Here is a 13,559-nt window from a genome sequence, read left to right on the forward strand (position 1 = left end):
AAGGTCTATTGCCCACTGCTCATCCACAGACCCTGTAACTTCAGCACAGAAGGCAGTCAGGTTGGTCAAGTTGATTTACTCTTGGAGAACCTGTGCTGGCTGCTCCCAGTCATCTTTTCCTCTTTCACATGCCTAGAAATGCTTAAAGAGTAATCACCTCTTCTCTGATCCAGACCTGTGCACAGTCTCAGTGAGCCTCTTTGGCCAGTCCATAGAGGAGCTCCAGATATTGGAGCCTTTCCTTCACGTGAAGGGCAAACTCTCCTCTTCCCTGCCTGTCTTTTACTGAGAACCCTCTATCCACTCACCACCAAATACATGAGTACCCTCCTTCTTACTTATTCCATCATAGTTCTGCCTCCACTGGCAGAGTTCATTCTGAAGAAGAAAGCAGTACCTATCCTACACCTCATGAAAGCAAAGAGTAATTGCGTTCTTGTCTCCATTTGATACCTTCTTGCTAACACAGGCTGCACACACAAGCTCAAAACCAGTACTTTTATAATTTAGGAAACCTGAGATCTGGGGATGTTACACAAAGCTTAGTGTCCGACTAGTGTTCTACTGTGCAAGTTTGGTGAGTGAACCAGAAATACAAATAAACCTCAAAGCCATAGGATCCCTAGAATATCTTCATCCCTTGCTGTTTCTGGAAAAAGCTTAACTTGTTGGACTACTTTTTCTGGTTCATCATCTTTTTCTGTACCACGGACACCCACTTAGAGACAATAAGCTCAGTTGGTTGACGAGCCCCTAAGTTAAAATGCTGATTTACGAAGCAGCAAGCTGTGCAAAGGGTGAGACTGTCCTCTTGTGAATTTTCTCTTAAGCCATGGAAAAATACAATTATAAGGAATATATATTAGTAGGAAACTATGGTCTGATGGTTCAATTATTGCTTTTACTATGGTGTGCTACCATAGCACATCATCATATGTTAAAATTTCAGCAAGAGAATCATGTGACAAGTTTTATTTATACATTCTAATTATGCAATTAATAATCTTGATAGAACTGTTTTAGCAATCACAGCAGATATTTGCCATATGCACACCAGGGGATCACACAGAGAAATTTGTAATCCTGTAGGAAGCAGAAAACATCTTTCTCCTCTATAATGAAAATACAGAAATCTGTGTTAAGGCCATTTCATGTGGCCTGTGCAGGAGATGGCTGTTGTAAAAACAACACAACAGCTTCATGCCTCATTACAGCCAGTTGCCCACCTGAGATTAAAGGGAAATGACTATTGCTCTTAGACATCTCCAGTTTTTGGTACTTTAGTTACCGGTCAAAACAAACATGACAATACAGGAAGGCGCAACCTTCTAATTTTAAATGTTGCTTGGAGCTGGTTTGACCATCAGATGGAAGAACACACTGAGCTCAGTAAGTAAAAATGAAAATTGTAACTATGCTGCTTATGAAACTCAGCTGCTTACCTCATTTATTTGATAGGCAAACAACTACTTTTTGCACAGTTGAAAATAAATTTTGACACAGCAATGAAATTTTACCTGTGTATTACACAAACATAACTTCCCGCATAGGAGATCTAAAGATCAAACTAATCTGACCTTAGCAAAGGTCAACAGGTAATAACATAGCACCAGAATGAGAAAAGCTGTAGCTAGAAGCCAAGGCAGCAACAGGTAACTTTTAAATGAAGAGCTATTACTAAAAGAATACTCAGGTTTTGTTAAGAGTTTCATTAAAATTTACATGCGCTACATCAAGAGAAACGTAAAAAGCAGTTGAAAATTATTTTCTGCAATTTATTTTTAAACCAAAAGTATCTACAGGATGGAATGAACCAAGCAGCGGCGCTTGGTTCAAATTTGCTTTAAAATATTTTATCTTGGTACTAGAGGTCAGCAGCAGAATAGCACAAAGTTGATCCTTACAGACATATTTTCCAGAAGCTTTGCAACTTGCAGGTAGTATGGTCTAGTCACTTATGTGCCTATGATCCTCAAATCTGCATGTGCTATATCGATAGAGCCCATATAAGTATTATTTTACATACACTGCTAGACTGCACAGAGATATTTTTAAGATAATTCTGTTTAGTGAAATAACAAAGATATGATCATGAAATTATCTAAATAGATAATTATACACTCTTCAATTGATTCTAAATGTTAAGCATCTTAAATTAATAGGTCCTAAAATTTCCAACCACTGAAACAATTTCTTTGACCAATGGACATGTCAGCTAGTAATTCTGCAGCATCCTAATTTAATATATAGCCAAAATGAATAAGCAACAGAGGAGACTGGAGGCAAGTACCAGTTAATCGCTCATTTAAGAAAAGCAAAATTACCACAAGCAACCAGACCAAAATCAAAAGCATGTTCATATATATACTGGCAGTAGAAATTATCCTAATATAGATCAGTTACATTTTGTGATGGGAAGTAATTTTTAGACATTATATATTTTTACATATCATAAATTTAAAAAAATAGGTGTTTCAAGTAGCATAAGGATTGATCAAAGACATATAAGGATCTCTGAGAAGAGAAATACCATCTTTCCAGTAATAAATAAAAAATAATGAGCTAAGCCAAGACAGATTCTGAGGAACAACTTGCTAAAGGTATAAAAAGTACTATTACATTTATTTTCATAGATTTCAAAAGCAAGAAAACTGCCATAAGGAATTAAGAGCAAAAAGATGATAAAGATGCAATAGATATGCCCCTGAGACTTAAGGCCACAGCAGAAAAGTTACGTATAAATAAATACACTGGAGCTCAGTGAGTTCCCACTCTGGAGCTTTTCCTTAAACTAGGTGTGAGTCAGCGGAACTGTCAGAAATGAAAGAGGGAGGGGAAGAGGCTTTACAGTAACCAATAAAATCCACAGAAAAATCACCTGGAATAGCTGTCATTCAAAGAGCAGTTCTGACACAAAGTGACAAATATCTTTTCTTTTTTTTGTGCTACTTCAGGATAAGCTTCATGTTTTACTCTACACAGCTGCTTTCAGTTCTTTATAACTACCATAAAATTTCTCCATTAACTACTACAGAGCAAGACTGACTTCAGCAGAAAACAAACAGAAGGTGACAAATGGAAAGACAATATTCAGAAGCAGCTTAGAGGAGAGAAGAAGATGGATTCCTGAAATCTTCGTATTTAATTGGGATTAATACGAATCAGCATTAATAGACCCGTATATTGGCCTAATACGGTGCAGACCTGCTAGCATGGCTTCTATTGAGTTCAGTCTTACCTCAAACTGAAAGAATTATTTGAAGTAGCCAACAAGTATATTATTCAGGTTGACCTTGCTGATACAGTGTATTTTAATTTCTGAAAAGCTTTTTGCAGGGTCCTTCACCAAAGACACTTACAAAGACTAAGTAGTCACCAGATAAAAGGAAAGGGTTTCTGTGTGCATTAATAATATTTAAAAAGCAAGGCAAAGAAGATGGGAATAAATGGGCAGTTTTCACAATGACGGGGAGTCTGCAGTGTGGTTCCAAAGGCACTGGTGCTAGGACCTGTGCTGGTCGGTGTACTCATAAAATGAAAAGAGTATACGAGGCAACAAAGTTTGCAGATGATTCAGATTTTTTCAATGTCGTAAAAACAAGTTAAGGGCAGCAGGAAGCCTCCTTGTATGAAGTGACTAAGGGTAAAGTGGACGATGTGTTTATCAAAGTTAAGAAGTGCAATGTAACACACATCCAGAACCAAGACCATGGCGAGAAAGCTCAGAAACATGGAATGCTCTCTGAACGAGGACAGACACAGCTGTGGACTTCCAGCTTGGAAAAGAGTTAAAGAGTGGATATAATAAAATTGTATTAAATATTCAGCAGAAAACAAGAACAATTTTTTACCACCTATCCCACATGGAGAATTAGAGTATGTCAAATAAAATTGCCAGGAAGTGCATCTGAAAACAAAAAGATGTACTTTTTGATATAGCATATAGTAGCGTGGAACTTCTTGCTATAAGACCTTGTGAAAATAAAGTAAGAAAATAATACTTGTTCTCAGAACCAGGAATGCAAATATTTGTGGGGAAAAAGTATACCAATGATAATAATAATAAAGAAAAAACAAACAACAAAAACCAACCAACCAAACAAACAAAAAAAAACACAACAAAAAAAGTAAGCACTTGAAAAAGATTTTGTAAGTTTGGGCAAGTGTGTTTTGAATGCTTTATTATTTGAAACAGCTATTCTTGAGATGCCATAATAGTTTTATTAACAAACCAAAATACATGAAGATTTACCCAAGCTAACTTCTTTTCTGCTTATATTTTGTATGTAACACAAAGCAAGGACAGATCTCTAAGATTTTTCTTACTTGCAGATCACCTACACAGTGGATTTATAAGCAGACGAAATGCATAGCAGAGGGAACCTCACATTCAAAAACTTGTTATTTCATGATGGGATGAGTTATCCTAAATATTCTAGAACTGAATAAAACATAGATTCAAGGTTGAACTATGAACCAAAGGAGACTCACTTTCCAGTTGAAGGTCACATAGGGCAGATGTTGTTACACCTGGGAAGTGCACAGAAATCTCATGATGTCGGGGAAAATGAGAATAAATGATTCTCCTATCAGTTTTTATTACAGCACGATTCTGATCTCTTGGATCTGAAGTGTAAAGCTATCCATCATCACTGTAGCTTAAAAATTGTAAATTATACACCAAGACTTCAAGCAGCTAAAGATAAAAAGAGAGACAAAGATGATATTCAGATGGCAAAAGACTCGCCATACCACAAGTGAAAAAGAAGACAGATCAAATGCATACAAGGAAGACAGTTGAGGGACTTCTAAGGAAACAACAGACTCACACAGGTCAGTGTGACAGGAAGTGTTTTTCGCATATTAGCAGATGGCTGCAGACATATTTTCATCAGGAAACATGACAAGAAATAATTTAAAGGGCAGATGCGGAGGAGCAAAAATGAAGGGCTCAGTAGATGTTTACAGGGAATTCAATTCCTTCCCAGTATAAGGGCAGTGTGAGGGGGAAACAACTGTTTAAAAACTTCAGAACTGAAGGAGACGAAATCTTGTATTGCAAGCTAAGTGGATGACAGATTGCACCCTCAGTTTTGAGGATGAGTTCTGCAACTGAAGACAAACAGCTTCTGCATCACACACATCCAGGGATTCCACCTCCCTCTCACAGCAAAAATTGTCACATCTGAAGCAACAGATTTTGAAAATGACCTTTGCAGCAGCATCCTGGATTGACACCAGAAAGCAAAACTGTATTCTTCAATCCTAGAAAAATGAATGATGCAATAATAAACATGGAAATCTCAGTCCAAATCAGTATTTATGAATGTGAACCTAAATAAAAGGCTGAATTTAGAAAAAATACACACACATAATCATGCTTAACAATATCACAGGCACAGCACCCAAGTCTTGTTTGCTCTTTTCTTTTTATTTGGTAGCATAGACAGTCTATATATCCTGAACACGTACTACTTACACTGCATGCTCTTTAAAGAAGTAGGTCAGTAGCCTCCAAAACAACAATTTTTAAAATACTTTTAGATATTTGTCTTTTTAATCTGTACCTGAAGGATATTCTCACATACAGAATCAAAGCTGAACACAGCTCATTATACCTTCCTACAGCTTGCAAGGATAGAGGTCTCTGGTTTCATAATTAAAACTGAAAGATGAACCTTTTCTTTCTGGTCTCAACTCCCAGCTCCAATTTCAAACCATTTACCTTGATGTTTATTAAAATCTCAACATGTCCAAAGTATTGAATTACTCAACACTCAGCAGCTGCTTGACCTCTCTCATTGAATCTCCTCCCTAGGTGAATACCCAAATTGAATTAAATGTTTACTAAATATGTGACTCAGGGTGGAAATCTATGCCAGTTCTGAGCCTTATGCTATGAAGAATGTTGTTGGTGACCAGCAAATATGGAATTCAGTTTTCTTTACAACAGGCAGTTTTGCTGTAAGAAACATAAAACAATGTGCCAAATTCATGGCAGAACAAGCAGAAGGGAAAATACTTCTAAGAAGCTTAACAGATTCTCTTAGAACATATTTAACTACCATATTTCTATGCTTTGTTATTTTGACTTTATATTAGCACTCTTCAGTACAGAAATACCTATAACTTCAATATCAGACCTTCCAGAATGTATCAGTATCTTTACTTAGCCTGCTCCTATTAAAGTGGCTCTGTCCAGGTCCTAGTGTTTTATATGGTTATTTATCCAAGTCTTGAGACCTTTGCTACAGCTTTTCTTTTAACCTTTAAAATGAAGAAATACCAGCTCTGTGAACTTGTGATTCTTGAGTTCATCAGCTAATTTGCTTCATTTCATCTAAATCTATACCTTTAAATAGAAAACTTCAGACATTATCTCAGCCATACTTCCTTCCCATATGCTGAATCAAGTCGTGGAGATGAAAGTAATCCAAAGAGTTACAATGTTCCTGACATTACAATGTTCCTTACAATGTTCCTGACCTCGCGGACAATGTTCCTCGAATATGTTCATTACTTAGCAAAACTCAAGTTAGGAGAGCTTCCTTTTGTTTTGATTCATTTTGCTATTTGTGAGATCACCTGCTAGTTGCTGCATTCAGGAATGGTTGGGCCACACCTTCAGCTGCCCCTTGCTGTTCCCTATTATATATCAGGGAACATGACATCTCCTACAAAGCTACGTGCTTCTGGCATAGCTTATCGAATAAGGCAAGACAGTACTTGATCCAGACCCATCTAGATCAGACCTCTAAAGCTGTACCGGGAGAACTTTTTTTTTCATTCTTCCTGTATTATTTTACGCACATTATCATTTCTTATTTCTTTACTCTCTACATTATCAATTTAAATATGTTACTCTGCTCGCTTACATTTTTTTTCCCAGACAGGCACCTGTCTCATGTGCAAATACTTACAGTCATCCTACTATACCCTTATCCATTCCTCAGTTGCCATTAAAAAGGAACCAGTAGCTACATCAAAAATAGACAGAAAGGAAGCTGGTATTACAGAAGCAGACCAAAATCCCAGACCACACACATCTACTCTGGCAGCTAATGATGAGCTGCATGCTGCCATGTATTAGATCCTTTAGTCTCTGTAGAAGCCAACGGCTATTCTCAAATAAAAGCCACGGTACTACCCAATTTTATATCCTCAAATCAAATTAAATAACTATTCTGTCCTTTGATTTGTGAGCATTTCATACTTATGAGTATGAAAGCCATACTTGCAGTTGTTAGTCAAGTTAACATGCTTAGTTCCTTTCTCCAAATCAAATTACAAGCTAGCCTGCACTCATCAGTAGATTTATTTATACCATTGACATATAAGTCATGGCAAAAACACAGAATAGAAAATACTACAAGAAGATAATAAAACAAAGTACATGCACACTAACTAAATTAAGTTTAACTGAAAATGGATCACCAACTTCAGAGAATGCATATGACAGCACCTCCCAGTGAAATATTAAGCATCCATTTGGTACACAGTGTCCCAAAATTCTGTCAGAAAATTCCCAGCTCCAGTCAGAGACCTGCTGAGCTCTTCTGTGTTCCTGCTGCAGCACATTTTCTATTGATTAAATTTAAATTAACAAAGCAATGCCATTTACCTGACATTTAACTTTCCAAGGAAGTCACATGTCACATGAATTCTGAAATAAGATTAGGAATGTAATAAATCCAGCTAACAAGAAATCCAGTAAAATGTAGGCAAGAGGAAAAATCTTGGAATTATTATATAGAAGTGCAGATGCTAAAACGCTTGTACCAGAAGAGAAAAATTAAAGACATTGACAATTCTAGTAAACAAAATAGACTTAATTCACAGAATTAGGGGTCATTTGGAAGCATCCACTATATCAGAGATCTTTATAATCCAGACCTCAGCTCAATCCTAGCTCTGTTACCAAAATCATCCAAACTGAATAAAACAATTTCTCCACCTCAAAATGGGGGGTGGGGAGCATTTACCTACCATTTTTCTAGCTATCTTGTTTATTGAGCTTCTGTTTCTCTCACTGTCAAGCTGTTGGGTGGACGAGCAAGCACAGGCATTGAGAAAAAGCCAACTGCCTGCCAGCGTTTCTTAAATGGTGGGGAATCTGGTACAGGGTGCTGCTCTGCAAGCCCCAGCAAGGCTTCTGTTCCTGCCAGCTCATTCTGTCCCATGACCTCTCTAAGTGCAGAAACCCTTATCCTTTCTCTCTCTCTCTCTGTGTCTGGAAAACAAAATATTTAAATATGAGGCAAAGTTGGTCACGAACTTGAAAGAAGCCAGGACTATTAAATGTAAAGTTGAACAAACACATCTGTATTATTTAAATAAAACCTTCACTCTTTGAACTACATTGATAAGTCTGTCAAAATGGTGCAAGAAATAATAAAACATACAATTTCAGATGCTTCTATTCAGAGGAAGCAGTAATTTAATGCACAGGGAATACATAGATTCATAAACTGAGAGATTAAATCCCTGCATACCATACTAGGAATTTATCTTAACATAAGTCACCACAACAGCAACTCTGCGCTTAATATATTACAATGGTATTAAAAGGAAAGCAATAACCCATGGAATGAGATTTCAATATTGTAAACTGGGCTAATGTAGAGGTCAACAGTTCTCAGCAGCAGCCATCACTAAGGAGATGCAAACAAGTTTGCTTTCCTCTGAGATTGTACCAAAGGAAGGACTTCTGCAAAACCAGTTCCCTGTCCACAGTCAGCAACACCATGAGAGGCTGGCCCCGTCAACCTCTGCAAAGATGCTGGCAAAGCAAAACCCAGTGTTACTGGGGAGGGACACAGAGCACACCTAAAGATAGACAAGAAATACAAGGACACACAAGGGAGGAGACAAAGCTGCAGTCACCCATCACAATGCCAGTACCTGACCCTTAGCTGTAGGCTCCTCTGAGTGCAGGGATAAAATGCAGCAGGACAGCAAGAAGCCAGGTCCCCAAGGTAGCCAGGCAGGATCCAGGCTGTGCATCAAACCTATCCCAGACTTTGTTTTACCAGAGCAGAAGAGAGCAGCACTCACTGTAGTGTAACAAGTGAGCCCCAAGATGTCACATCCACTCTATCACCCCAAAGTGACCAAAAAGCTGGACAGGAGACATCACTTAATCCAATTGCTGTACGTTTCCAAGCAAAACCAGCCAAACTTCAATCTACGTTCCACAGGAAAAAAAAAAAAAAAAATTACCATCAGGTATCTGTCTCCTCTTCTGCAGCCGTGGCAAATGTAAGCACACACCACACCTCTCACATGGCAACATTATCTAAGCTGTCTGCAAAAGACATTAGGTATCAAAGTTAAAATACTTCTACGTTTGAAGCAGTGACTAACTAAGCATATGCTAGGTTATCCCACAATGCTTAAAACAGAGCAACAGACAGGGAGGCTTTAGACTTGCTAAATCCTCTGCTTTTTTCATCATAAATTACACTCCAGGACACAGGCTGTTATAAATTGCCATTACCAACAGTCATTTTTCAAGCTATAACTTTTAAATCTAGCGGAGAATGGGCAAGAAGGAATCTCACATACTTAACTAAAGTATACATCCCAGATAATCCCACAAACCATTTCAGATTTGTAGAAGTCTTCTAGCAATTTTCTGAAGTATGTTTAAGAATTACAAGGCTACGAATGAAGTGGGAGCCAAAGGAAAACCAAGCAACACCACTTCAAGTTTTCTTTTTAAGACAAGCAGCAGACACAGTAGTAAAAAGCACCTTGTGAGCTAACAGATAAACATAATCCAGCCCAGGTTTGGAGCACGAATGCTATCTGAGGTAAGAAGCACTGAAACGTCCCAGGGTTGCCCAAATGATGCTCTTCATTTGTCTAACACAGGAAGACACATCTTCATCAAAAGCGCGTACAAACACTTCACTGCCGAGAAACAGAACACAACCCCACGGGCCATACCAGGCTCTCGCTGCAAACACATCATCTGTTACTTGTGACTGCCCTAAATAACACTGTGGGATACATTCCTCAAGCTGAACGAGTAGCAGGAAAGCTTTACAAAGAAAACAGAGCTTTTAAGACTTAGGCTACCAGGGATGTTTAACGGCACTTCTATCTGGCCTTACTTCACTTTTCATCTAGGCTTCATTTCACTGTAAGAGTACACGTGTAAGCCTTTCCATGACTTCTTTCTCTTCAGGCGCCAAAAAATGCCTAATCCGCTATCAATTGTGGTTTAAGTCAGAAGAAGCTGCTCTATAAAGAAGCCCAGAATCGAAGCTAAAAGTCCACATAGAATTAAGATGAGGGGAATTAATTGTTAAGGGCTGAAGAACAGCATTTGTCATGGGGAAAAGGCGACATAATACAGACATAATGTGTGCCTTGAATCACTCGAGTGACTTGCTACATGGACATCCTTTCTACTTCTGTTAATCCTATAGACTAGGAACACTCTGGGGACAAAAGCCTGCTCTTTATATGTGGTTGGAAAGTACCTATGGCATTTCCTAAATACTCTTTTTATGTAAAAAACACATAGAAATAGCTACGCTGGCCTATCTAGGTGGACCAAAAGGACATCTTACACATCTTTTCTCTTATGCTGGCCACATGCAGATGTATCAGGAAGAGACAAAAGTAGAGCAAAGGAAGTTACAACATCAAAGATTAGAGGATCAGTATGAAGAACTATCACATACAAAGTGGTACAAAGATTGCAAAGATCAGAGAGCCATAAAGCCAACAACACAGTTTTAACTTAACAGAAAGTGGCATGACACCAAAGTGTTAGTAATCAGGAAATAATTACAAAGTTAATTACTTTAACAAATTGCCAAGTAAATATGCAAAGCTATCAATGCATGAAATCTGTACACTAACTGTAAATAAGATGTTAGAAATTACTGGCTTTTAATTAAATTTATTCTGTAAATTTAATAAAATTCTACTCCAACAAAAAAGCCACCTCTGCAAACACAGCAGTTGGCTAGAATTCTTTAACACTGTTTAGCAGTATAATCATAACAAATTCAATACCTTTGCCAAGCCTAAGCAAAATTGCTTTAAAGCAAATAGCATTATTTTCAACTTCAGTAAACACAGGAAGAGTTAAAAATCATATGCCTCAGTGTTAGACCACCCAGTGTTAAACAACGCCCTATTTTTGGGAAACACTTGTATAAAATCCCATCAATACTAATATGAAGAAGGCAGCAAACAAGTCCTTATGAATTCATTTTGATGGCAACAGATCAGGACTGATTTTCCCAGGTTTGCGTCAAGGTGAGGACACTAGGAGCCTGTGGCTGGTGAGAGCCATGGGGGACCCACTCAGGTTAACACTCTCCCCATTGCATGAATTGTGCTTCTTTACAAGATTATAATTTTGATCAAGAAATCCTCAACAACCACAGAATAACCTAGCTCCTCCCTAAAAAGTGTAAAGCCAGTCTGAAACAGGATCTACCAAAGCTCCCTATAAAGGGATGTGTTTTATTAAGGATTTTTCCACACGTATATACTCCAAAGTGGAACACAGGGCTTTGTTTGCTTGGAGGAGGAAGTCAAAAATTAAGTGCTGGCCCAAGATGCGAATTCAGGTGCATAGGTAACAAACCGTGATCTCTGACATGCCCCAGTCCAGCCCCCTTCTTGCACATCTCCAGCTGCAAGCATCCTGGTGAGCATCCTGGTGACCCCTCCGGCAGGCACTGTGTGGCTGCTGCGGCCTCGGCACGTTTCCAGGACAACGCAGCAGCAGATGAGGATGAGGGAGGATGCGTGCGCTGACCGCGCAATCTGAGCAGGCAAAGAGGGAGGAATAACCTGTTCGCAAACATGATGCTTTTCATTTCCATAGCAGCACTTGAGTTTTGAGCTCGTACAATGCAGCAGGAGTTCAATGGTATTTGATATCCATGTCTGGACACATCATTATTCCTATGTCAGATTATAAATTCATTTTCCAATCAACGTGGCAAGAACACGACTGCACTTTATGCTCAAATACCTTATAGGAAAACATATGTTCCAAAACCCAGTGAAAGCAGGATGGTTAAAATACAACACCGAAATATTTAAGCTGTTGCATAAGTTCAAACACAGACAGCAGATTAAACACTGAATTCAGAGGCAGTTGTAGATTCCTAGAGGCATATCTAGGTACATCAAAGCTGAATTGCTTGCTATTTACTCATTTCAATTCCTGTGCTATGTAGTGTTGGCTTCATAATGCATCTTGAAGCTGTTTGCTTTTTAACAGTTCAAATGAATTAGGTTTGATTCATCAAGAGTAGGAAGAGCCCACAGCTAGACTGCATGTACCGAGATCTGCTGGTTACATACAGCAATTCTACTGCAAGTCTCACAGCATTTGATGGCTTAAAACTTCAGTTTCAGGAGTGAGGAATTCACATGAAATTGTTGGCTTTCATTTTAAGAAAGAGTTTAGGAGTGGCTGGTTTTTTTATATGGAAAAGCTGAAAATTGAAATAAATCATGAAAAAATAAAAGGAATGAGAAATAAAGGAAAAACAGATTTTATTTTCAGTGCTTGACAAGCCAATTTTATGTCAGTTCAATGAAACAATAATTTTTCATTTTAAAAAAGAGTCCTTACACACGAAGTGCTAGGAAATTCTGCAGCTGTTTTTCCTATCATTCTCCTTGAGACTCAGAATTCAGTTCCCTGCTAAGTTTGCTTCTAAAGAGCTTTGAAATCCAACAGCACTTCAATCATGAGCTCTCTCTTCTTAAGCCTTCAGTATATTGTAACCATAGGTGTTACAAAGGCAGCTGCTACGCTGATCAGCAGTGAAGCTGTAAACACTGAGCCCCAGAAGCCAGTTTCAGAGAGTCCTATCTGTGGCTGCTATTGGTCTGAGAGGGGAAAATACCGCAACACCGGGCTTGGCAAGAGGAGAACTTTCTAAACAAATGGAACATACAAAAAACTAATCAAGGCATGAAGTATTTAATTTCAAGAGAAACCCAGCGGTAGCCTGGTTACTGAGAAACTTTATTGATACCCAGAAATTCAAAGAGGGTTTTGCTTGGTTGGTTGTTTTGCATATACACCAAACAGCAATTTTGTTCTAAACATTTGGAGATACATGTTAAGACTGTTCCAGGGACACTGGGAAAGGTAACACAGAAAACAGTTGCTGAATAACAGGCTACCAATGCAACACTGAATTAGCAAGAATGTGCTGGAATTTCTCCTGTAATTATTTTGTGTTTAAGTGAGTAGTTGTGAACTCCTTGGAAGCTTCTGGGGTACTGAAGAGTCAGAAGACCTGCCTGCCCCCTCCCCTGGACCTTCCTTTGCTTTCCTGTTTTGTATGCCTGTGTGAATTGAGTTTCTCTCACCTCCATTCCAGGCTGCCCCACATCCATCACAGAAACATCCCCATCCCATCGGGCCTAATTGGCACCTCCTGGCGCTGTGCAGGCGTGTACACAGGTGCAAACCCCAATTCCTTTCTTATCAGGTTGCAGCATGGTGATGGGCAGAAATGGGAATGTAAACAGTCCTTGCTTTCTCCCAAGTATTCAGAGCATAATGGCAT

At 38.6% G+C, this 13,559-nt stretch overlaps 1 protein-coding gene across 2 annotated transcripts in view; it reads right to left on the bottom strand.

Annotated features, from left to right (window-relative positions):
* SLIT3 (slit guidance ligand 3) overlaps positions 1-13,559 on the bottom strand; it is a 538,149-nt gene that overhangs the window by 366,596 nt on the left and 157,994 nt on the right. The window lies entirely within an intron of this gene.

Source organism: Ciconia boyciana, chromosome 9 (assembly GCF_034638445.1).
Source record: "Ciconia boyciana chromosome 9, ASM3463844v1, whole genome shotgun sequence".
NCBI classification, from domain to species: domain Eukaryota; kingdom Metazoa; phylum Chordata; class Aves; order Ciconiiformes; family Ciconiidae; genus Ciconia; species Ciconia boyciana.